Source organism: Limulus polyphemus, unplaced genomic scaffold, assembly GCF_000517525.1.
Source record: "Limulus polyphemus unplaced genomic scaffold, Limulus_polyphemus-2.1.2 Scaffold413, whole genome shotgun sequence".
NCBI classification, from domain to species: Eukaryota; Metazoa; Arthropoda; class Merostomata; order Xiphosura; family Limulidae; genus Limulus; species Limulus polyphemus.
Window position 1 is genome coordinate 338,380 of NW_013666023.1, and position 23,395 is coordinate 361,774.

General features: G+C 32.2%; 1 long non-coding RNA gene across 1 annotated transcript in view; it reads left to right on the forward strand.

The window, feature by feature from the left end:
* LOC111085471 overlaps positions 1–20,496 on the forward strand; it is a 23,528-nt gene extending 3,032 nt beyond the window's left edge. The window contains exons 2-3 of the long non-coding RNA XR_002610305.1: positions 6,544–6,551; positions 20,486–20,496. This is a non-coding gene — a long non-coding RNA (uncharacterized LOC111085471). The remainder of the gene's footprint in view (positions 1–6,543; positions 6,552–20,485) is intronic.
* The last annotated feature ends 2,899 nt before the right edge of the window (positions 20,497–23,395 follow it).

The window sequence follows — 23,395 nt, forward strand, 5'->3', positions numbered from 1 at the left end:
AAATATCTAGCCCTTTAGTTCTCTCTGATCACACGCCGATTACAGGTCGAGTTTCCACCGATGACGTTAAGTAATGTTTTCATAAAAATACTAATGTCCGATGTGAATCCACTGAAGTTAAATGGTTTGTAATGTTCGAATTTCATAAACATTCCTGGTCAAATATCTTAAGGTTCCCGATTAATAAGAGTTATAACAATCACAGTTATAGCTTCCGAAGTTTATAGCACACCAACTACAGCAAACCAATAATAGATACTGTTTTTGGGTGCGTCGAGTTGGTTATATTTATAAGTGTGTGGAGAGTTTCTCGAAATTTCAGTTTTACGTAACAATACTGACGATAACACTAGCTTTTACGTACACACATATATTTTTGATTTTTACACTCGAGAATCTTCTACAACTTCACAGACTAGGCGGGAGTTTCCAAATACAGATTTAAGAATATAAGTTATGTACATTTCTAAATATAAATTTAATTTAAGCAGACATCTATATTAAAATAAATATATAATAATAAATCCGTCACAGTGGTAAAATACATCAACCGAAAGGGTCCAAAACTGTAATTTGATCTCAAATCAGTCAAGAGATGACGGAGCTATGAGCTAAAAGTTTGTACTTAAAAAAACAAAAAATACTTGTGCTTCGTTAAGAATTTATTATTAGCTTTAACATGCAAGACCAAATTAAGTATTGGTTTTTATTATCATGACCTTTGACATACATGCATAAATTATAGCGGAAAAGCCCCTGTGTAAGCCAAGACCTTCGTACGAATTCGACTCAATTTCAAGTAAGTTTCTAAGACAAAATAATAGACTAACATAATAAAGCCACACAGTCGTTGCACTTAGATATGCATTTTTCAAAACTTAACTTATTAATCGCTACGGTTATGGAAAAGTATCATTGATAAGAATGGGGACTATTTCATTTAATAAATGTTTTGTTTCGATATATAAGTTGTTCGGGTTTTTTCGTATAAAACTAAACGACATTAATTTCTTGACGACCTAATAGATACTATTTCATGTGCAACCTGCGAACAGCGAGTTTGAATACCCGTCACTGTATATACTCGCCCTTTCAGCCATGGGGGTATTATATTGTGATGATCAATCCCAGTATTCATTGGTAAAAAAGTAGCCCAAGATCTGGCGGTGGGTGGTGTTGACTAATTATCTTCCTTCTAGCCTATTACTTTTAAATTAGGGACGGCCAGCGCAGATAGCCCCCGAGTAGCTATGTGCGAAATTCAAAAACAAACAAACAAACTAATTATTTAATGTCTTTACTTACACGATTTTTGACATCTTCTTTTGCTGAGGTAAGAGGACAGCAAAAGTATCTATGCAAACTAAAAAGTAAGCAAATTTGAAATACAATGTAGAGTATCACACACATACGCACTCGATTAGTTTTATAAGTTGTGTCAAAGGTCGAAAACAAATATTTATATCTAACGAACTGAACACTTGCCACAAACTAGTGATCAGAAGTTGAACTTTCTTTTTTCTTGTCCAAATTCTATCACGTTCAGTCGACTGGTGAAAATTTGTTTATCAGATACAGTGTGTCATAAGTAGAGTAACGTAAGAATATACTTGTTTATTAGATGCAATGTCTCATTAGTAGAGTAGCGTAAGAATGTATTTGTTTATTTGATACAATGTCGAAACATTTTCTGGAAATAAACAAGCTAAAATTATGTATCTAAATAGCTTTAACCGTTGAACACGTCTCCATGTTTGCATTATCTGTTTATATATTTGTTAGGTGGAGGAGGTTATAGCTTTTACAACAGGATTTGCGAATTTATATGAAAGTTTAGAGAATATAATAGGATACAAGAAAATACAAAAGTATTTATGTGTGGACTGTTACATAGGCTACAGGGACTTGTTTACTCTTTTTTCACACTAACACAATAAACAAAGTAATAACAAATAAAACCTCATATTTCAAAATAATTTAACTTGAAACCTACTTGTCCTAGAGAAAATAAATTACACCAAAAACACGTTGGGGAGCATAAGTGTTATTCCGATAACTTTGAGTGTAGTCAGTGTTTTAGTAAGGTGTACAACATTCTCTCTGTCATTCGCAAGCAGGATATCGTTTCCATCTCTTAATGAAGCCACTAGAAGAATCACCTGTTCAATGATCCTCAAAATACCCTTTCTAATGGACTTTTTGAGATCCTTCAAATTTTCTGGGCTATTCAGATGGACGTAACCTTTAAGCTAAAAATCTGCTGACTTAACATTTGGTAATCTCGCTCCTTTCTCCCTGACTGAACAAATTATTATTCTGTCTTCTGTGAAACCTTTTTACGGGACAATAGATACGAGGAGTTGTCCGAACTTCTTACAAAGCACTGTTCATTAAATGCTAGTTTGCAAAAAAAAGTGATTTGGTTATGAAGTACAATTGTGGTTTTGAAGCATCTTGCATCACGTCCATAGTTTGCCGAATAAAGCTTATGATTCTCAAAGTTCAACTAGTGATAATAATTTATAAATAATAAGTTATAATTATTTTAGTATATTTATAGAAGTGGCATATGGATACATATAAGAATTAGTATTTAATGCAGTTAAACATTTACCTGAAGTGTAAAGAGTAAAGAATCATATATAGAAAGTTGAACGGTTCCTGAAAATCAGATTTACATCTCAAACTAAAGCGACAGTAAAATGTACTGTTATGTTCATTGAATATGAACTTCAATAAAACTCAAATAACACAACTTTCTCACTTTTGCTTCTTTAATTAATTGCAAAAGCATTAAGATTTGAAGTAGAAAAATCTGCTCAGTTTATTCGTTTATATAGCTATTAACGTTTTAATCAAGGGGGATTTCGCCTTATTATGTCCTTCGTCTAAAATAAAAAAAAACACACTAAAAAATACTGAATTTGGGGCTACACAATACGTCAAAGTAGAGTATTCAAAACCTGTGGAATCCATTGAGTTAAGAATCCGTAATGAAAACCTCATGATTCGGTGACATCCATTCGGTTTGTTTCAAACAGGATTCTGTTTTTTAACGATCAAACTTTCTATGTGATGACGTTTATTTCAGTTATTCAACAGCCCGTGACCTTAGCAAAAATCTATTCCACGTGACTATTGAAAATGATTTTCAAGTTTCACTCGAAACAGTTCGTTCGCAATACTTTGTGTATGACACTAAGTCAACCGAAAGGAATGTATAATATCGTTTAAACATAGACTGGTCATATCAAGAAAATATAAAAAAATGCATATATGATTGTTTATTTTGTTCTCTAAAATCAAAAACTTAAGTTAATGTTTAATATTTTTATGTTAAGTATTTTAGTTTATCTTTATAATTGTAAACGTGTTTTTTATATTTACAATGCAAACGATTTTGAAAATGCTTATGTTTTCTTATTTAAAAATTCATGGAATCAATAAATATATAATATCATACGTGGGATAAATCATTATTAACAAGAACATGTGATATCCTTTCTGAAAAGGAATTTATGATGCAAATTATAGAATGCACGTGTTAAGCAATTCAGGCAGGAATATTAAACTAGAATCTATGGACATAGTAGCTTCGTTAATAAAATCCGTTTAATTGAAATTTACAATAACTTAAGGTAATCTTCTACATTTACCAGACTATACAAGCTCCTCATTTTGTACAAATAGTTTATACTCTGTTTATTACACTAATGAACGCGAAAGAAACAGATTTGCTGTTTAACTATTGTTTATTAGTAGTTAACGAACACTTATTCTTAATCTTCGGGAATTTTAAGTCTTCTTAAAGTGTTTGATTACTTTGAAACTGTCAAAATCTGTTATCTGGTTTTTCCTCAATGTTTTTCTAAGCATAGTTTTTTTTTAGAAATTATACAATGTTTTAGTCATACTTCTTACGAGTAATTGTAGGGAACAAGATGGTGACTTTAATTGATTATATTGTTTCAAGTCTTCAACTTGTGGTTAGAAAACAAAGTTGTTTAAATGTGAAGTATTTGATTTCGTCACAAACAAAACGGGGAAAATGGAAGAGAAATGGTGGACTAATGAACACTTTCTGGTGGTGGACTAATTAACACTTTCTAATGGTGGTCTAATTAAAACTTTCTAATGGTGGACTAATTAACACTTTCTAATGGTGGTCTAATTAAAACTTTGTAATGGTGGACTAATTAACACTTTATAATGGTGGACTAATTAACACTTTATAATGGTGGACTAATTAACACTTTCTAATGATGGTCTAATTAAAACTTTCTAATGGTGGACTAATTAACACTTTCTAACGGTGGTCTAATTAAAACTTTGTAATGGTGGACTAATTAACACTTTATAATGGTGGACTAATTAACACTTTCTATGATCGTGTTATTAAAAATATAGCTGTTTGCTTAACGGTGTTAATTAATGTTATATAATTTTGAAAAACTTGTTAATTATTTAATTCTGTTTTATCTACATGTGTTTCAAACGTACCGCTATATTTGCACATATTTTGCCTCGTTTCAATTGTCTGAGAAAAGTTTCCATACGAATTGTTACCTAGCAGCTTTACTATAAATATCACTTTACAGCACTACCAAAGTTTCACTTCACAGCACTACCAAAGTGTCACTTCGCAGCACTACCATATATATCACTTCACAGTACTACCAAAGTGTCACTTCATAGCACTACCATAAGTATCACTTCAGAGCACTACCAAAGTTTCACTTCACAGCACTACCAAAGTTTCACTTCACAGCACTACCATAAGTATCACTTCACAGTACTACCAAAGTTTCACTTCACATCACTACCATAAGTATCACTTCACAGCACTACCAAAGTTTCTCTTCACTGCGCTACTTCACAGCACTACTATAAGCGTTTCTTTACAGCGCTATCATAAGTGTCACTTGATAGCACTATTAAAGTATCATTTCACGGCACTATCAAAATGTCACTTCATAGCTCTACCATAAGTTTCACTCACAGCATCACAATAGGTATCACTGCACAGTACCACCACCGATGTTGAAGCAATTGTATTTCACACGACAAGCACATCGAGTTGTATAATCACTTCTGTACGATAACTTAATTTTATTATTAAAAACTTTGTACGCTCCAACACTGTAAAAATGTCATTCTTAGACGGCTGAAATAGTATACAATTATTGTGCGCACCTACTTTGAAGAGAGACGTGATATCTATATGATATACAAGAATTTTTAACGACATGTCCCAAAAAGATAAAAAGGCTTGGCATGAAAACGTGCTTATCTAGCTTCTTAAAAACATTTATGTTCAGAGAGTTGCCTATTTATCATAGGAATATCCATCACGTGCAAGACCCTTTTATTTTCCATTTAGATGCAAGACTCGAGTTGTTACCGTGGTACATGGTGTCGTCTGTCATCTGTCGTGAATTTTCGCTTTGAAGAGATAACTAATGAGTGCTGTATGAGATTATCACAAACTTTCCATCTATGTTCGCTTAGCCATGGATGCCGAACTGAGTTGGCTGACAGCCCATGAAATTACCGCGGAGGAATATGTCGGGAAGTCTGATGAACACACGCGTCATTGAAGCTATGCTAGGTTTTAATTGATTTTCACTCAAGTTTCAAAAAACCTTCGAAAAAAAAGTTCATATGAGGTGCAATTGAATATCACCTCCTAATCGGACATTTGAAAGTTAAGTTCAGTGTGCTAGCATCAAGATCACCATACGGTCCGGGCGTAGCCCAATGGTTAGTGTACCAGGAATGTAAATCGGGGATTCATGGTTCGCGACCCGCTACCGGAAAAAGTTTTCTACGCTTTGCAGCTGTAGAAGTTCTATAAGCGTGATGGTCAGACATGAATAGTTCCAGATCGGAATTAGAGAGAGCTATGCTATGCGGAGCTTTGCGCGTAATTCTGAAACAAACAAAATACAAGATCATAAAAAAAACAGCAGAAAACATGCAGATACTTGAGCTTGATTTTGTTCTAAACGTTTACCGTGAATAAGTACGAAAAACTAAAATTAGTCCCTTAGATGTTGGCCTAGTGGTCATTTTATTGTTATTAATGATGTCATACAGTACGTATTTCTAATATTATGTATAGTTTTAAATTTTTCTTCTCGGGTGTTAGATGTAAAATAGTGTTTCAGAAAAGCTTCCTTTTTGTGTTAGTAAATTCCTGTTTATGCTGTAGTTAAAGAAAAAAGGTTAAGATGTTTTTATTTTTCTAATTTATACCCGTAAGCATTCTGTGTTTAAACGTCTAGTGAGTAAAAAAAAGAAAAAAAGAAGACGAAGAAGCACAAAATATCGTTTAGAAATATGTTCATGTCTCAAACCCAATTTTGACACTGTAGGAAAAGAAAACTTGCTTATCGAAAAGTCTGAGCATGCTGCTGACTTCGCTTTAGTTGATGAAATCAACACGCATACTTCCTTATCCAAAGGAATCACGTGCGTCAAGGCATACTACACGTGGTTCGAGCAGCTGACGACTCCATGAAATAAAACATTTGAACGTTATAGATTTACGTGTTTTTGTTCACTCATATTTATACTCTGATACAAACGTAGCCCGGAGATAACTTATCTAATCTATTTACAAAATGCTTTTGAAGAAAATTCAACATTTTTTTTACAGACCATGACATATTCCCGAGCATCTTCTAACTTACTATTGTGTTATTGCCGATTTCTAACAAACAATATCAATATTCAAGTCAACTACAATTTTCCTATTTCTTTGTAACTTACTATTGTGTTATTGACGATTTCTAACAAACAATATCAATATTCAAATCAACTACAATTTTCCTATTTCTTTGTAACTTACTATTGTGTTATTGCCAACTTCTAACAAACAATATCAATATTCAAGTCAACTACAACCGAAGAATAACTTAAACGTCTCAAAGAAACGATCCTTATCACGACGGAACACTGACATCAGAAGTTATGCTGTAACTATGAAATTATCTTGTTTATTTACAAACTGTTTCATCCATGATTTGTATAACAAAGAGCATAAACTCTGTAGCAGGCTTATCTTGTTCAGTAAATTATTCTTTGGATCGTACACAATGACGTATATGATTGACCTATATCATATATTCAGGAAAAGTAATATTCCCATATTGAAACGGACTTGCGTTTTTAAGTTTTATCAGTGTTCAGTATGATTCCGTCTTGAACGTTATTAGATTTTTTCCTGTTTTTACATAAGTATTAAAACTCATTTCTTTACATAAAAACCGACAGCTATTGCAAAATTTAATTAAATCATTTTCCATATCAAATTATCCCTACTTTACTTTTTTTCCATATCAAATTATCCCTACTTTACCTTTCAACAACATATTGCTGTTGCTTTTACTCAAAATACAGTTATCTATCGATATATAAATATATAATGTTGATTAATTCAGTGTAATGGTTCAGCTCAACCATTTTGGCCGTAGATAAAAATCTCATAATGACCAGATTACTTCACTGTGCTTTTACTATGTTTCATTTATAAGCAAATTTCTAATTAAGGTTGAGAGAATTTTCAAAGTTGTGTGGAACTTTAAAAAAAAAAGACAAATAAGAGGTCTGAGAAAACAGTTTAGGAAAACCTATAATATTTTTGTTTAACCTTAATATAAGATTGATACCGGATAATCACAGTTTTCTAAAAATAAACGTATCAAATTATCTGGTCCAAACTGTATAATTTATATCTTTTTCAGGGCTAAAGATTTTGTTCTGTTGTTTACGTAAGCTGTGCCTGATCTTGAAGATTTTACAGTTTACCAGTTTAGTAAGGCATAGTCAGGTTACGAAGAATTACAACTTTATGGATATTGTTTAACGAATTGTTCTCTGAAACCTTTTCATGATGTATAGAACAACAGTTTGATGCATATGAACATTTAACGTAAATAAATGATTCACTGAAGTTGAACCATGTTCTGCTAAGTAAATAAAAACATAAGTTTTGTGAACATAAATATTTTATTCAAATTAAATCAGGTGTTTAAAAAACATAAATATTATGAAGTTGACTTGTTTATTCGTGCTAAACGAAGTTTAAAAAACTTTAATTTTATGAAGACGAAATGTTCACTGAAGTTAAATCAGATTATGGACCTGGCGTGACCTAGAGGTTAACGTGCACGGACTCTCAACCTGACTGGCCCTTTGGTGCATAAAAAGTGTTCTAAGTGTTTTATAGGAATATCAGTCAAATCTCACATTTCGGTCAGGCAAGAATTGCCCAAAATTTGACGATGAATGCTGCTAACTAGGTACATTCTTTCTAGTGTAGGCATGGCAGGTGGTTAGGACTCTCGACTCGCAATATGCTCGTGGGGGCGTTATAATGTCACGGTCAATCCCACTCTTCTTTGGTAAAAGAGTAGCCCAAGAGTTGGAGGTGGGTGGTGATGACTAGCTACACTGCTAAATTAGGGACTGCTAGCGCAGATAGCCCTCGTGTAGCTTTGTGGGAAATTCAAAACAAACAAACTTTCTAGTTTATCGGTTCAAAATTAGGGACGGCTATGTGCAGATAACCCTTGTGTAACTTTGCGCAATAACACTGAAACAAACAGACACTGTGTAAGACATTAAGGGGATAACCATTACTTTGTAATATGCCGTGAATTTTTGAAATTTCTGAGTGAAGACAGAAGTAGGCAGAACAGATATCATATGTTCTGTTTAGAAGAATTAAAACAAGGTTATGTTTGAAGGAGTCTGGAATGGAACTGTCAAAACGAGTGTATAAGCCAGTAAATGTTTTCTTACAGTAAATAGCTGTGTCCAAGAGATTGTTTATTTTGTTTATTTGAACGTCTAAAAAAGCTAAGTTATTGTTTTCTTCCATCTCACATGTAAAGTTTATGCATGGATGTTGTGAGTTTAGGTATTCTAAAAATTTCTTGGCGTGGTCAGTGTTGTGAAAGAGTAGAAAGTATCATCAACGTACCTTCTACATAATACTGGTTTGTAATAAAGAGGACAATTATCCAGCCATTAACGTTCGTAATAATATATCGCCACTCCGTCTATATGGTCATAAAGATGCAGATACTGTTTTTGAAAGAATAATATATTTACTGAATAACTTTGATATTTATTTGGAGTTACCCACAGTATACTCAAGGTATAATCTTTATAGGTTAATATATTATCTGGAGATTATTGATAGAAGTTTTGATCTAGCGAAAATGTAAATAGGAAAAGAAAAAATTAAATATAAGGACGATAATGAAAATCTTATATCGCTAGTCACAACTCATTGTCGAAAGATATCAGTTATATTCACAAACAAATTGATAAATTTAAGAATGTTTTTGAAAATTGTAAAATAATTTAGGATAAACGACGAGCTCCAATTTTATATAGATCGTTAACGTTTAAAAATTCTAGAGTAAAGAATAAAAAATGGTATTGTTTAATATGTACAAATAGATATCCTGAATTAGAAAATTTAACTGTTGGACCAAAAGGGCAGAAATTATTTAAAGTGAAAAGTGATTTTTATTGTAATGCTAAAAATTTAACTTATGTTTTAAGATATTCAATTGAGAATTGTATATTGGAGAAACTAATACTTTAAGAGTAAAAGTTAATTTACATAGGTATGTAAGAAATCCGGAATATTGTTCCCTCTTAGTAAGTAACTTTTTTTCTCTCTATAATTTTAATTATTTTTACTGATTGAATGATTTCTTAAAGCTTTCCTTTTGGAAATTGTAATGAACAAGAATAAAAACGTTAATCTTTGAAAAATAGTCTATTGATCGTTTTAATGCTCCTTTAAATTTTAATTGAAAGTCATTAAAAGACGAAATGTTTAATATATAGCAGTCCAGTGGTTTGGGCACAAATTTTTGATGCATTAGGTCGTCAAGAAATTAATGTCGCGTTTTGAAGTACTTTCATTAACTACCCCCTAAAAAAAACGTATATCACGTATAATAGTTAAACGAACTGCCTAAACATCATGTTAGTGTAGACTATATAGAGTTTAGTATACTCTAATCCCTTATAGTGATGGCACATGACGCAACACACATCAAAGAAGTTTATGGAAATGTTTTGAACGTTTGTAAGTGTCAACGATGGTTCAGCAAATTTCGTTCAGGTGACTTTAGCCTTAAAAACTGTGATGGCAGGGGCCGACATGTTGGAATTGATATTGATGCTCTAAAGACGCTTGTTGAGTCTAACCTAAGGCAACACACTCGTGAAATGGCCCTCAAATTGCATGTCTCTCGTGAAACAATACGTAAAAATCTAAGAAATATGGGGAAAACTCTATAAAGGTGTTTGTGTGCCTCACGAACTCTTCATTCCCTACGTGTGAACGTTGCTTCTTCTCTTCTGGCGCATAATGCGCGTGAACCATTATTGGACAGAATTGTTACCGGTAATGAAAAATGGATTCTCTGTGTGAATATTAAACGCTAAAAACAATGGCTCAGTCTTAGACAAAAACCACTTCCGACCCAAAAATCTGGACTCCATCCGCAGAAAGTGATGCTTTGCATTTGGTGGGACATCAAAGGAGTAATTCATTTCGAACTCCTCAATCCACAGCTAACTGTCAATGCAGAGATCTATAGTCAGCCATTGGAACGTTTAAATCAAGCCCTTCATCGTGTGACTCCTTTAACAAGGGAGTGAAACTAAACTGGTTAAATAAAGAAGTAAAGTGGTCGTGATGTATGAGATACGTATGGCACGTAGACCTTACTCGAACAAGTGAAACTGAGTTAATTGAAACAGCAGGCTTAAGAAATCCTATTTTAGGAGATATTTTTAAATAACTGGGAGATATTTTCATTTCTGTTTATTTTTTTCTTGTGTCTTATAACAATTAGACTTATGATTATAAATTTTATAGTTGCAATGTTTGAATTAACTTGGAGATGAAATGCTACTGTTATTATTTTTTGTTCAAGAAAAAATTCCAGGAAATTCCGTCGCTAATTTATCTATTTACCAATTTTCTACTTATTTATTTTTTACAGAGAAGTATTGCATTCACATCTTACACTAACATATAATTTATATTTAACCTTTTTAGTAACGTCTGCGGTTGTCAGAAAAATAATTTCCATGTTTTGTTTTTTGTAATTTCCCCCCTCTGTTTTCAAATGCCTCACTTTCTTTCCAGAACGATATAATACAGATTTCGTACAAGAACTAATTATATAGTTAAAAGTTCTCTACATTATTTATTCTTTGAACATATTAAAAAAAATGAAAAAATTTATTAGTTTCGCTTTTCGTTATGCCGTTGTTTAATTCTAGTTGTGATTTTTAGATTGTGTTACAAGACACGCCATATATTTTTTGAAGTAATACACAGAGCCTCAAGACCGATGTGTCCTCTGAGGCTCAGCAGTAGATCTGTAGGCATATAACGTTAATAATTGGGGTTCGATACCCGTGGTGGGTACAGTACAAATAGGCCATTGTAGCTGAGCGCTTAACAACAAACACAAATGAGACCAATGTAATATAACTATTAGCAGGGCAGTTTTTGACAAAACCATTTAAAAACGTTTTCGAACGATTTGATTTTAATAATATAATAATAATATTGTGTACAATTGTCACACCGCAGATACGCTTAATATCAAACTTACAGTGTTAAGATGAGATTGAACGTCACTGTGAATTTTGTCTACAAACATCATACAGAATAAAATACGATACCAAAATATGACATAAAATCTTCACTTGTTGACAGCAAAAGTCAAAACAGTTCTTTAACCAATTATTTTAGAAGTGAAATATGACATACTCCAAGAATTCATAACAGCGCAAAAAAGTGAATTTTAATTTAATCTGTTTTTTTCAGGGATTTTCTTTTACATTTTTACTTAACATCCTTCATTTCTAGGTGTTTACATTAGGAAATCCACGCGTAAATAAAACAAAATGTCTGCAGAAGTGAGCAAAAACTTTTAAGGTATCGGATATCTCATGTGCTCAGCAGTTTAACACAAATATCTTAGTGTGATAATGTTGTAAATATAAGTATTTTATTGAATCACAGGTGCATTCTCTTCTACGATTTTGAACATCTTAGACATTTAAATGACAAAGTTAATTGTCTAGCAATGATGAAGTTTCTAAAATCAGTTTATGGTTATGTTCTTTATCTTTCTTTGGCATTTTAGAAATGGAGTTTTCAAAGACCCAAATTCTCCTTAATCAGAGAATGTCATGAAATTATCTTGTAATTAGTGACCAACGTATAACTGAAAGTGACCAGAAATGCTCGACGAAAAATGCTCAGCGCAGAAATGGTCTGAATAAAATTAAGCTGAGCGTACATCTAATTGAATACAGCTTCGAGCTTTTTTTTTGCTACTAATTGTGCAGTTCATGTATATAACGCAAGTTAAATAACAAAACCATTACATAAAGTAGTTCTAATTCCAAAGGGAGTTTCTGAAGCTGTTTAATGTATAATTCCCATAGCAGTATGTTGAAATTACATTCTTGTGTTGAGAAATTTAATAAGAATATAATAGGGAGCCGAAATATAATCTATGTAGTTATAAGAACAATGTGAATCAGCCAGTCTATGCGTGTATGCGTGCTTGCTTACATGGAAACCTAGTATTCGTATTGTCTAATTGTACAGTGGTACTTTATATGAGAGCAGAAGTGAACGACGTTTAACGTACATTGTTTTATATAAGTGCAAAAATACGACGTTTATAACATCAACTTTAAAGACAATTACTTCGATAATATAAGCAAACACGCAAGGAAACACATTAAGTCAATTATTTACCTTTCCGTGGCTTTTAAATAACGCAATACCATTATATCTCAATGCAAATTTCACTAGGCGCCTAACAATCGGCACTTAGGCCTAAAGTTTAAACATGCTTTTTTTTATAAGCAACGCTATATAATCTACGAGAATTAGCCTTACTAGTCACTGCCACAGCTTCATTCACTTTCGATGCTCTACAACTAACACATTGAAAACAATTACATGTTTCAGATGATATACAAATGCAATTTAGATGCATATATACACACACACACAATAAATTATAAAAAAAACAACAAACAAACATGATGACTGTTTATTTTTACATCCTTGAAACAATAAGTTTAAAAATTCGCTATTTATAACTATTATACGTTTCCAACTATTTCATTAAATATGCCTAAAAATCTACAATTAAGCCTAAGGTATTGGTGGTAGTGGATCCGACGCTTTGCTAATAATTTAGGGGAGAATAAAAAAGTGGATACCATTATAGAGGGAAAAAAATGAAATAGCGACACATGAAAACAGTTGATTTTTTAAACTTTCTGGTACCAAAATTTAAAAATTCATTATTTTATAACGTCGCTATGTTAACAGTTCGACCAAGAAGATATCTTATCAAGATGTTAGATAAAGATGGCAATTATCCACAAAGACAATGTGTTTATACAAAACATGATTTGTACAGAAATATATTTCGTTCATTAGCATTTCATATATTCCCAATTCTTTACTTTAAATATATAGACACAATAACTCCATATTCTGCTTAGTAGATTTTTTGTTTTATTCATGTACAACTACATAATACACCAACAGTATTATTTAAATGATTTATGTATTTAAAACACATACCCGTCTCATAAATATATATATATATATATATACACACGCTTCCGTTTGTTTGTCCGGAACGTTTCTCGCAAACTTATAGATCAAATGCTAGAAATCTCACATCGTTACAAAGGCCTTTGTCTAAGGAGTTTGGACTGCATATTGGCTTTTCCATTCAGAATTACATTGCCTTTTTTGTTTAGCAAAACTTTTTAATGGAACGAGTATATTATACGATGAAACGATGTTGTTGTCATAACATGATGATTGGCTTAGTTTCAACTTTATATCTTTTATTTGCAAAGTATTTCACACAAAAAACAAATTTATAAGTTTCTAAACAAAATAACATCACACTACATATGATTGCAATGGGCTTTCTTGACTTAGTTAGGTCTAAAATACACATGCGCAATTCGTTCAAAACCATATGCTTATCGCTTTGTGAACACATATTCAGACGTTTCTGCATATTCAGCTAATTTTGCCTTCATTATAACTTTACTGTGTAATAATTTAGCTACAGTTTGTTTCATAGACTGAAATAAACACATTTTACCTACTTTATAAATGTTTGTACGGGTTTTACTCCTTGTTTTGGGGTTTCTTTGTTTCAAATCGTAAAACAGTGTCAGACACTGAACACTCATAAGTGTTTCATACTCTACACACTATTATAGGTACCATTACTATAATTTATTGTTTACTTTACGTGTAATTTTATTAAATAAAAATACGTCTGACCACGTACATTTTTTATCAAATAGACCAGGATTTATCGATCTAACACATAATGCCTACAAGAAAGTGTAACTTAAATGCCATGCGTGAAAATGATAGGGTAAGAAAAAGTCAAGCAAAGGTTATGAAAACTACCGGAAATGTTTTGCGGGTCCCAGCTAATTCCACTTAATAATGCTGTCTATGTGAAAAAAAATTGTGGCTTTGACTCACATGGCACAGCTCACGCTTCGTATGCGCGAGGTTGAAAACTTAGTTCCGTCTATATCCATTTTTTTCCCTAAACAATATTTAAGGAGTCAAATAATTTTAATACATACATCGCACGCGAAACATGAGTTTATTCCCTAGTATAACATATACAATTTCAAACCCTTAACTATAGTTGATCCATATTTTCTGCAAATTGTTTGTTCAACAACTAGTACAAGTTAAGTATTTCATCTCAACAACTAGTACAAGGTAAGTATTACGTATCAACAACTAGTACAAGGTGAGTATTACGTATCAACAACTAGTACAAGGTGAGTATTACGTATCAACAACTAGTACAAGGTGAGTATTTCATCTCAACAACTAGTACAAGATAAGTATTTCATCTCAACAACTAGTACAAGGTAAGTATTACGTATCAACAACTAGTACAAGGTGAGTATTACGTATCAACAACTAGTACAAGGTGAGTATTTCATCTCAACAACTAGTACAAGGTGAGTATTACGTATCAAAACTAGTACAATGTAAGTAATACGTATCAACAACTAGTACAAGGTGAGTATTTCATCTCAACAACTAGTACAAGGTAAGTATTACGTATCAACAACTAGTACAAGGTGAGTATTTCATCTCAACAACTAGTACAAGGTAAGTATTTCATCTCAACAACTAGTACAAGGTAAGTATTTCATCTCAACAACTAGTACAAGGTGAGTATTACGTATCAACAACTAGTACAAGGTGAGTATTTAATCTCAACAACTAGTACAAGGTGAGTATTTCATCTAAAATATGTGCAAATTAAATAAATAAATTATTAGATTCTGTTAATGCACGATAGTATTTTTTTAAATCTGTCAGTTGTTTTAAAAGATGTTTTTCTTATTTCATATAAGGTAATATAATACATTATATATTAGTTAGAAAGATTTGAGTGGTAAAATTTATAACAGTTAACCAGCCTTACGTCCAGTCGTTCTCTCCAGATCACCATACTCCAAGTTCAGTCCTTCCATCCAGGAATGGATACTGGACTGCAAAGCTTCCTTCCAGTCCTTGTGATCTGCCCTTTCTGAATATAAACAGACTAAACTCTGCCCCTAAATAATATACAAACAAATGACGCTCCTGTTCAATGTCTTTCCCACATCAGGGTTTAGTAGGTCATCAGATAAATTTCAAAGTGCGATAAATGTAAGTTGCTAACAGAAATAAATAAGCATCACGGAATTTTATAAAGATCTCACAAAACGTACTAGTTTAATCTAGTGCATTAATATGTAGGTACAATATATATATATATATATATATGCACACGGTTTATGTTGTATAGTTTGTATACTGTATATGTACACACACAATTAGATATATATATATACATAAATAAATAGTTTCAGCAGTTATACTAATAACTTATAACCTAAATATTATTAATCTATCTGTCTGTCCACTCATTTCAGACCAAATATAAAAAATACAAGATATATCTGATGCTTTGTATACATTACATAGAAATCATAGGAGCACCTGGTAACTGCACTCAAACAGGGTCTATATGGAAACATAAAAGGTAAGGGTACTCTGAGTAATGACAACCTTACATTAAATTACAAATGTCGTTCTCTACCAGGGCACACAGATAAGACTGAACTTCTACACCAACTGCGAGTACGCTACTATGGTAACTAGGGTGAATTATTTAACCAAAGTCAAACAACCTTTATCGAATAATGATAATGCTACTGTTATGTAGTGTTTACTCGTATGATTACAGGCCGGGTTCACAACCATTTTCCGCCAACTCACGCACTGTATTTTAGATCATGAGTGAGCTATAAAGTGATGGACAAATCCCATTGCTCGATCAGATAACAAGAGCCCAAGACTTGGCAGTTACTAACTGTCTTTCCTCTCATTTATGAGTCAGACCTTAGGGACAACAATAAGCAAGTAGCCTCTTGTAATAAGACTAACTGAGAAAACAGTAATAGCAAAACTTCTGTTCAAACTAGACTTCATTACCTGTTGAGTTCCTTTATACTTTACTAGAAACTGAAGTCTGTTAAGGGTCTACTTGTCACCTGCTGTAGTCATCAGTAACATGACATAAGAGTATGCATATTATCGTACAGCAGGACCACTTTACTTCTTTATTTAACCAGTTTAGTTTCACTCCCTTGTTAAAGGAGTCATACATATTGTCGTACAGCAGGAACACTTTACTTCTTTATTTAACCAGTTTAGTTTCACTCTCTTGTTAAAGGAGTCATACATATTATCTTACAGCAGGACCACCTTAATTCTTTATTTTACCAGTTTAGTTTCACTCCCTTGTAAAAGGAATTACACGTATCTTGGGCAAAAAGACTACATTTATTTAATTATTTAACTTAGCTGTCCGTTGTTATTCACACGATCAGTAATGCTATATATTGACTTCTGATTAAATCAAGCTTACTATATAGATTGGGAATAAAAAGTAGTAATTTCGTAATAATTGTATAACTAGGGATTTGTAATGTATTAAAATATAACCGTAGAAAGATTAGATTGTATTTATTCACCAACTGAGTATTATCGCTCAACTAATATTCTCTACCATAATAGTAATGATATATCATGAGGTCCGGTCAGCTTAGAAGATTTGCGTTAGTACTAAATATTTATATTATAATATAAATATAAACCAACCAAATGAAATAAACTTCATTAGGGTGCAAAATAAATAAGTTATTATACACATGTGTTAAACATGATAACAAGGGTATTAATCAAACTACTGTAAAGACATAATGGATCATAACTTTATTTACATGAAGCAGGAAAACTTGTTGTTTGCTTCATGATCTAGCATCTAATCCCTCATTTTTGAAAAAGTGTGACTCCAGTGTGTTATTTTGTCATATAGCTTACTTTTTATTAATTAATAAACGAACTTTCAAGTCCTTTTTTAACCTTTTCGCAACCTGGCATTATGTGTTCGCAGGAACCAGGGAAGAATTGGAAATTTTACGAAATACTAAGTATTTTATTTTGTTTGTTTGGTGTTAAGCGCAAAGCTACACAACGGAATATCTATGCTGTGCTCACCATGTGCATCAAAACTCGACTTTTAGTGTTGTAAGCCCACACAGACTTACCACTGAGCTACTCGACGGACAAATATTTTACATTAGATTTATTTATTTTATATTATATTGATAATGTATATTGTATTGAAGAAAAGCCTTATAAACCGTATACCATTGGAGTAAGTATTATAAAATATCATCAAAGTACGCCCACTTGGTTCCTGGGAATAGAGATACCGGGGCGTATCAAGTATGACCTCAGTGATAAACATTAATTATAACAAAACAAATAAACTTGTTTAGATCCAAAACAATGTATAGCTTTGCTTTAAGAAGAAAAAAAAACTGTCATTTATTATCTTAGTTGTATGTGATGAATAATTTGCTTAATGATTTCAACTCTTCGCCAGAACGAAAAGCTGTTAAACTATGTAAACTTTAGTGTTCGTTCTGCATGAACTAGCAGTGAGTTTTCTTCTTTCTTACAGTTTTACTAAACTTTTATATTTAAATGATTTGGCTAATACATCTAATAAATCAGACATTTGAGACAGTAAATAATTTTTATGGACATGGTTCAGTATAAGTGAAAGTATATTTTGTGTTAAAATAATCTTTTGAGTGAAAACTAGTTCTAGTTCATCCTTATATATATTGATACAATGATCGATCAGCAAAAGATGTGCAAGATTAAAATCCGCAATCTTTTAGCTTTGTGGAAAAAGCAAAATATCCTTTGCATTATCTACATAAAGCGGAGTAAGACTACTAGACGTTCCAGTTATAATTAAGCTAATGGAATGCAGAAGCATGAATAATAGGATTAAATAGAATACGCTATTAGAAGAAAGTCAGGACCTTCTCCAGATGCACATAAGTAATTCTATGTGTTATTAGAGGATTCAATTAAAACAGTTATTTCTATTAATACGAGTACTAAAGTTACAAATGCACGAGCTAGATTAGAATTGAATGTAAATTGAATCCATGCCGTATACAGCCAAAATTAATTTTCCAAAGCAGAAGCATGAGAGTGTATAAAAAGAAAGTATTTACAGAGATTGTTGCATTTGTATAACGTTTTCTTAGCAAGCATAAAATACACTAATATCAGGGTATCTAGAAAAATACTTGAAAAATAATCCAATATTAATCTGATTATCATTTTTAATACCTTACAAAAAAGAAAATGTACTTCTGTGAAAATAAGTTAGCACGCAAAAAACAACAACGAAACAAAACATATACTGATACTTAGTGGAGTATTAGCTAATATAGGAGACTGAAACGTTAATCAGGAGAAACACCAACTTCTGAGGCTCTGGTGAAGGAAAACCAGCTACAAAAAAAGAAAATGGTGTTATAAAGTTTTATATGTTCAATTTTTCAATCTATAGTTTTGAACTTTTGGGATACGGCTAAATAAGAGCTTGTGCCCTAGATAACACATATTAACATCTTGTACTTGAAATAACATTTAATAACATCTTCAGAGAACTGATATTTTACATAAATACTATTGATAGCTATTGTTTGAGATAACTGCGACTAAAACCTGGAACTTGAGACAAGATTTATTAACATTTGATACTCACGATAAGGTTTAAAAACATATGGTACTTTAGAAAAGGTATTAACACTTGGTATTTGAGAAACGTGGTTGAAATAGATCTACAAATAACTAACATTTCAGATAAGTATTATTGATATCTGGTATTCGAGATAACACCTACTAACATCTCATACTTAAGATAAGACCTATTAACCTCTTGAAGCCGCGATAAGGTATACTAAAACCTGGTACCTGTGATAAGGCATTTACACTTGGTATTTGGGAAAGGAAATCGAGATTAGACATACTAACATTTTGTACTTGAGCTGAGACTTTCGAGCATCAAGTACTAATGATCAGGCGTATTAAATCTAATACTAAAGATAAAACAGATTAACATCTAGTATTAAAGATAGAACATACTTACATCTGATATTAAAGCAATTTGTTTATTTGTTTGTCTCAGATATTTGCGCACATCTGCTCAAGGTTATCTTGAGCTACTCTAATCAAATAGTGGGCCTTAACTGTCACTTTTATAACACGCCCATCGCCCCCACGTAAGTAGAGCGATTTTGCGGCAATGAAATATAAATCTTTGATCCTTGGATTCACTGTCAGACACTCTAACGACTTAGCCATGCTCGGCCCTGTAAAAACTAGAGCAACATCTGGCACAAAGCATATGGTATACTAGCATCTGGTACTTGAAACTTTCCAATATCTGGCAGAAACTTGAATGTTTTCTACTTACACTTTCTTGGAGAACTAAGGCTAATATTTTACTAACCAGGAATTATTTGGAAGAGTTACCATAAAAATCATCATCCTTATAAAATTTCTAGAGCCACATTTACTAAAGTGTTATACCGATTAATAACTTACCATTCAGTTTCATCAAATTGATTTTAATTTTTGTTTTCTCAGATATTAATTACGTTATATTTTTCCTTCATTCATAAAATGACACTTTTAAATACATTGAACCCTTTTAAATTACATTTCGTTGTAACAATAGTATAACTTCACAAGTATTTAATTCTTCGTCCAGATAAAATACTGTTATCGGTTTAAAGTAAACCAGTAATACATTCAATACCCCAAAATTCCAATTTAGCTAATCCAAAATTAATTATTCATATTAGTCTACTCTAACTATTTAATTTGTATGCAAAGTAACATTTTTTAACAATCATGAAGAGATAATGGACAAACTGAAAAATAGTAGTTTGATACCTTTCAAGGAAAGATATCCTATATAAAAAGGTAGTAACTTTATAAAATTATCCTATTAAAAACTTAACAAATTCATAACGTAAAGTAAAAGTATCTTACTGAAAAAACGTAGTAGCTTCATAACGACCCTATAAGAGTACTCCCCAGTGGCACAGCAGAATGCCTGTGGTCTTCTACTGCTAGAAACCGGGTTTCGATACCCGTGGTGGGCAGGGCACAGATATCCCTTTTTGTAGCTTTGTGCTTAATTACAAACAACAACAATAATATCTTAATGGAAAAAGTGTCTACATACTAGTATATGATCGAAAAGTATTAACTTCCTGAGCTCTATGTAAAGGTAAGTTATAAATATAGTATTTTTTCGGTAATGTCTTCATTAGGGTCAGTTATTAATAAACAGTATATTTGTAATATACCAATGACGGAGTATTTTATCAGACTGTAGTAAATTCGTAACGTCCACCTATTGGAACTTTATTTTTCAAAATAGTAGATTCTTACTGGTCGTGCAAGGGAAGGTATATGTTTGTATTTTTATTACCGAAACTGTGCAATTTTGGTGTGAAGAAAAAAAAAGGTAAAGAAAATATGAGGCCCAGTCTGTTTTTGGATTTGTCACGTCTCACTGAGTAAGGCTTGTTTCGACAAAATTCCATCTTATCATCTGTAGCTATGGGTACGAGAAACAATCAAAGATCAAAACCATGCATCCATCCTCTAGCTGTGGATTGCAGTTTATGTTTACATGTTATTAATAAATTAGTATCGTTATAACGTACACATAAGGGCTTGTAAACAAAGCTAGTGTATTTGAGACGTAGTTCACTCAAATGATATACATTTTATCACAAGGTTTGTTTGTTTTTCTTGTATCCTCGTGTTTACGGAAATTCTACCTATTTTAAGGATCTAGCTGGTATGTGATATTTTATCTTTGTATTTTAAATATTCATGTTTGGATTTCTTATGTCTCTGCTTGCAGCTTATGGTCCTCTCAAATGGCTTAGCTCTTATTATAAGCAACTTAGGAAATTAACTTAACAAACAATTTAAATTTCTTGAGATCATATCGAACTGTGTTGTACTTGCTCCAAATTGACACTTTTTCTTTGTTGATAAGCACCCGTAGTTTGGATAGTATGTATAAACTAAACTGTAACACTTATACTAGGGTTGTTCAATAAGAATCGGGATTTTCTTTCCTACACGCTAAACTTAAGACGACGAATGATAGCGCTAATAGATCACAAATCGTTTGCTGCTAAAGGCCATTCTTCTGAAACATGAAAATGAACGTCAGGCCTCACGTCAGTCAGTCCTTCCTATCCCTTAGCCCCCCAGTAGCACAGCGGTATGTCTGCGGATTTACAATGCTAGAATCCGGGTTTCGATACTCGTGGTGGGCAGAGCACAGATAGCCCATTGTGTAGCTTTGTGCTTAATTACAAACAAACAATCCTATCCCTTACTGGAACCCCTATAACTTTATCTTTTTGTTTTATCCTTTCTGGAAGAGTCTTTGAGGATATTTCTTTTAGGCAAATAATTTTCTTAAAACAGCTGTACACAAATGGATTTGTAAATTGCATCTTTGTTTTTCATGATCAAATTCATAGCACGATATTGTATATTGTATTTTTGGCAAATACGAAAATTGTCTGCCGCCGCCCCTAGTTTTAACTACTGACCATAGGGAAACTGCTAGTCAGCAACAACCTACCACTCATCAGCTACGCTGATGGATTGACTGTTACTCTTATAACGCAACCACAGTTTTAAAATCCAGAGCTCTACCGCACGGCCAACCCATGGCCACTATGTAGAGAACTTATGTGTGATTACCCATTCTTAATACCCTTGGTACGTTTCTTCGATGTATTTGGCTTACAGGAAATAAAAATCCCCCCCCCTTTTGTTTAATTGAACAACCCTACTACAACCTTATTCCTAGTCTATGACCGTGCAAGTCAGTATTAGGTATTTAGTATATAGTTTAAGACTGGCAAATTTTTCTGTTGATTTAATAATTCAATGTATGATAAACATTTGTATAACTTAAGTTTATTTTTACGATTTGAAAAGCAGATATTTAAAAGCATTATATAACTAAAGAAAATGTAATTTATTATGGATAATTATAAAATATATTAAATCAGTTTCGCTTTATAGTTTCTCCTTAGATTAATTACAAATAAAAAGTTGGAATAATTTTAATTAATATAAGAAAATGTCAAACTCACTTTTATATGTATCATCTTATTAATAAAACTCATCTGATTACAAAACTACATAAAAGCAAAGAAAGGACAAAACATTTGCAAATATATTAATAACAGAACAGTTACGTAAAACGTGTTGGCACGGTGGCATTTTTTAAGAAAGAGTTAATTACAATTGAACTGATAATAATAATAATTTTTTAATTTATCAAGACCAATTGAGAAGGTTAAAAGGCACATTGTCCGAATGAAACTAGCACACACATTTTAACTGAAGATTTTCATGACATTTTGTGAGCACCTCTCATAAAATACGTGAAAAGTCACTGGCAGAAGTTTTTCACTCATCTAGTAGCTGTAAAAGACATGTAGTGGAGTAGGAAAACTAAATAAAAAAAGCTTCAGAACAACATGAACCAACTCAATTAACGTCAAGGGTTCGTGTACAAACTATTCTCTGACAAAAAAAAAACACGTTTGAAATGAATGCCACTACTCGGTCTGGCATGTAGAAATGGTCCAGTTGTTATAACCTCAGATATAAACGTTGTAAGAATTAATCATAAATAGAAAGAGAAAAGCATAACTATTGACAGTTCAATGATTTCTAAAACTTATTTTATCAGATTAAGACAGAGATTCACAGAAAAAACTAGGAAAGAACAACAACACAAAACAACAATCCTGAAATACTTGTAAACTTTCAGTTCAGTTCATG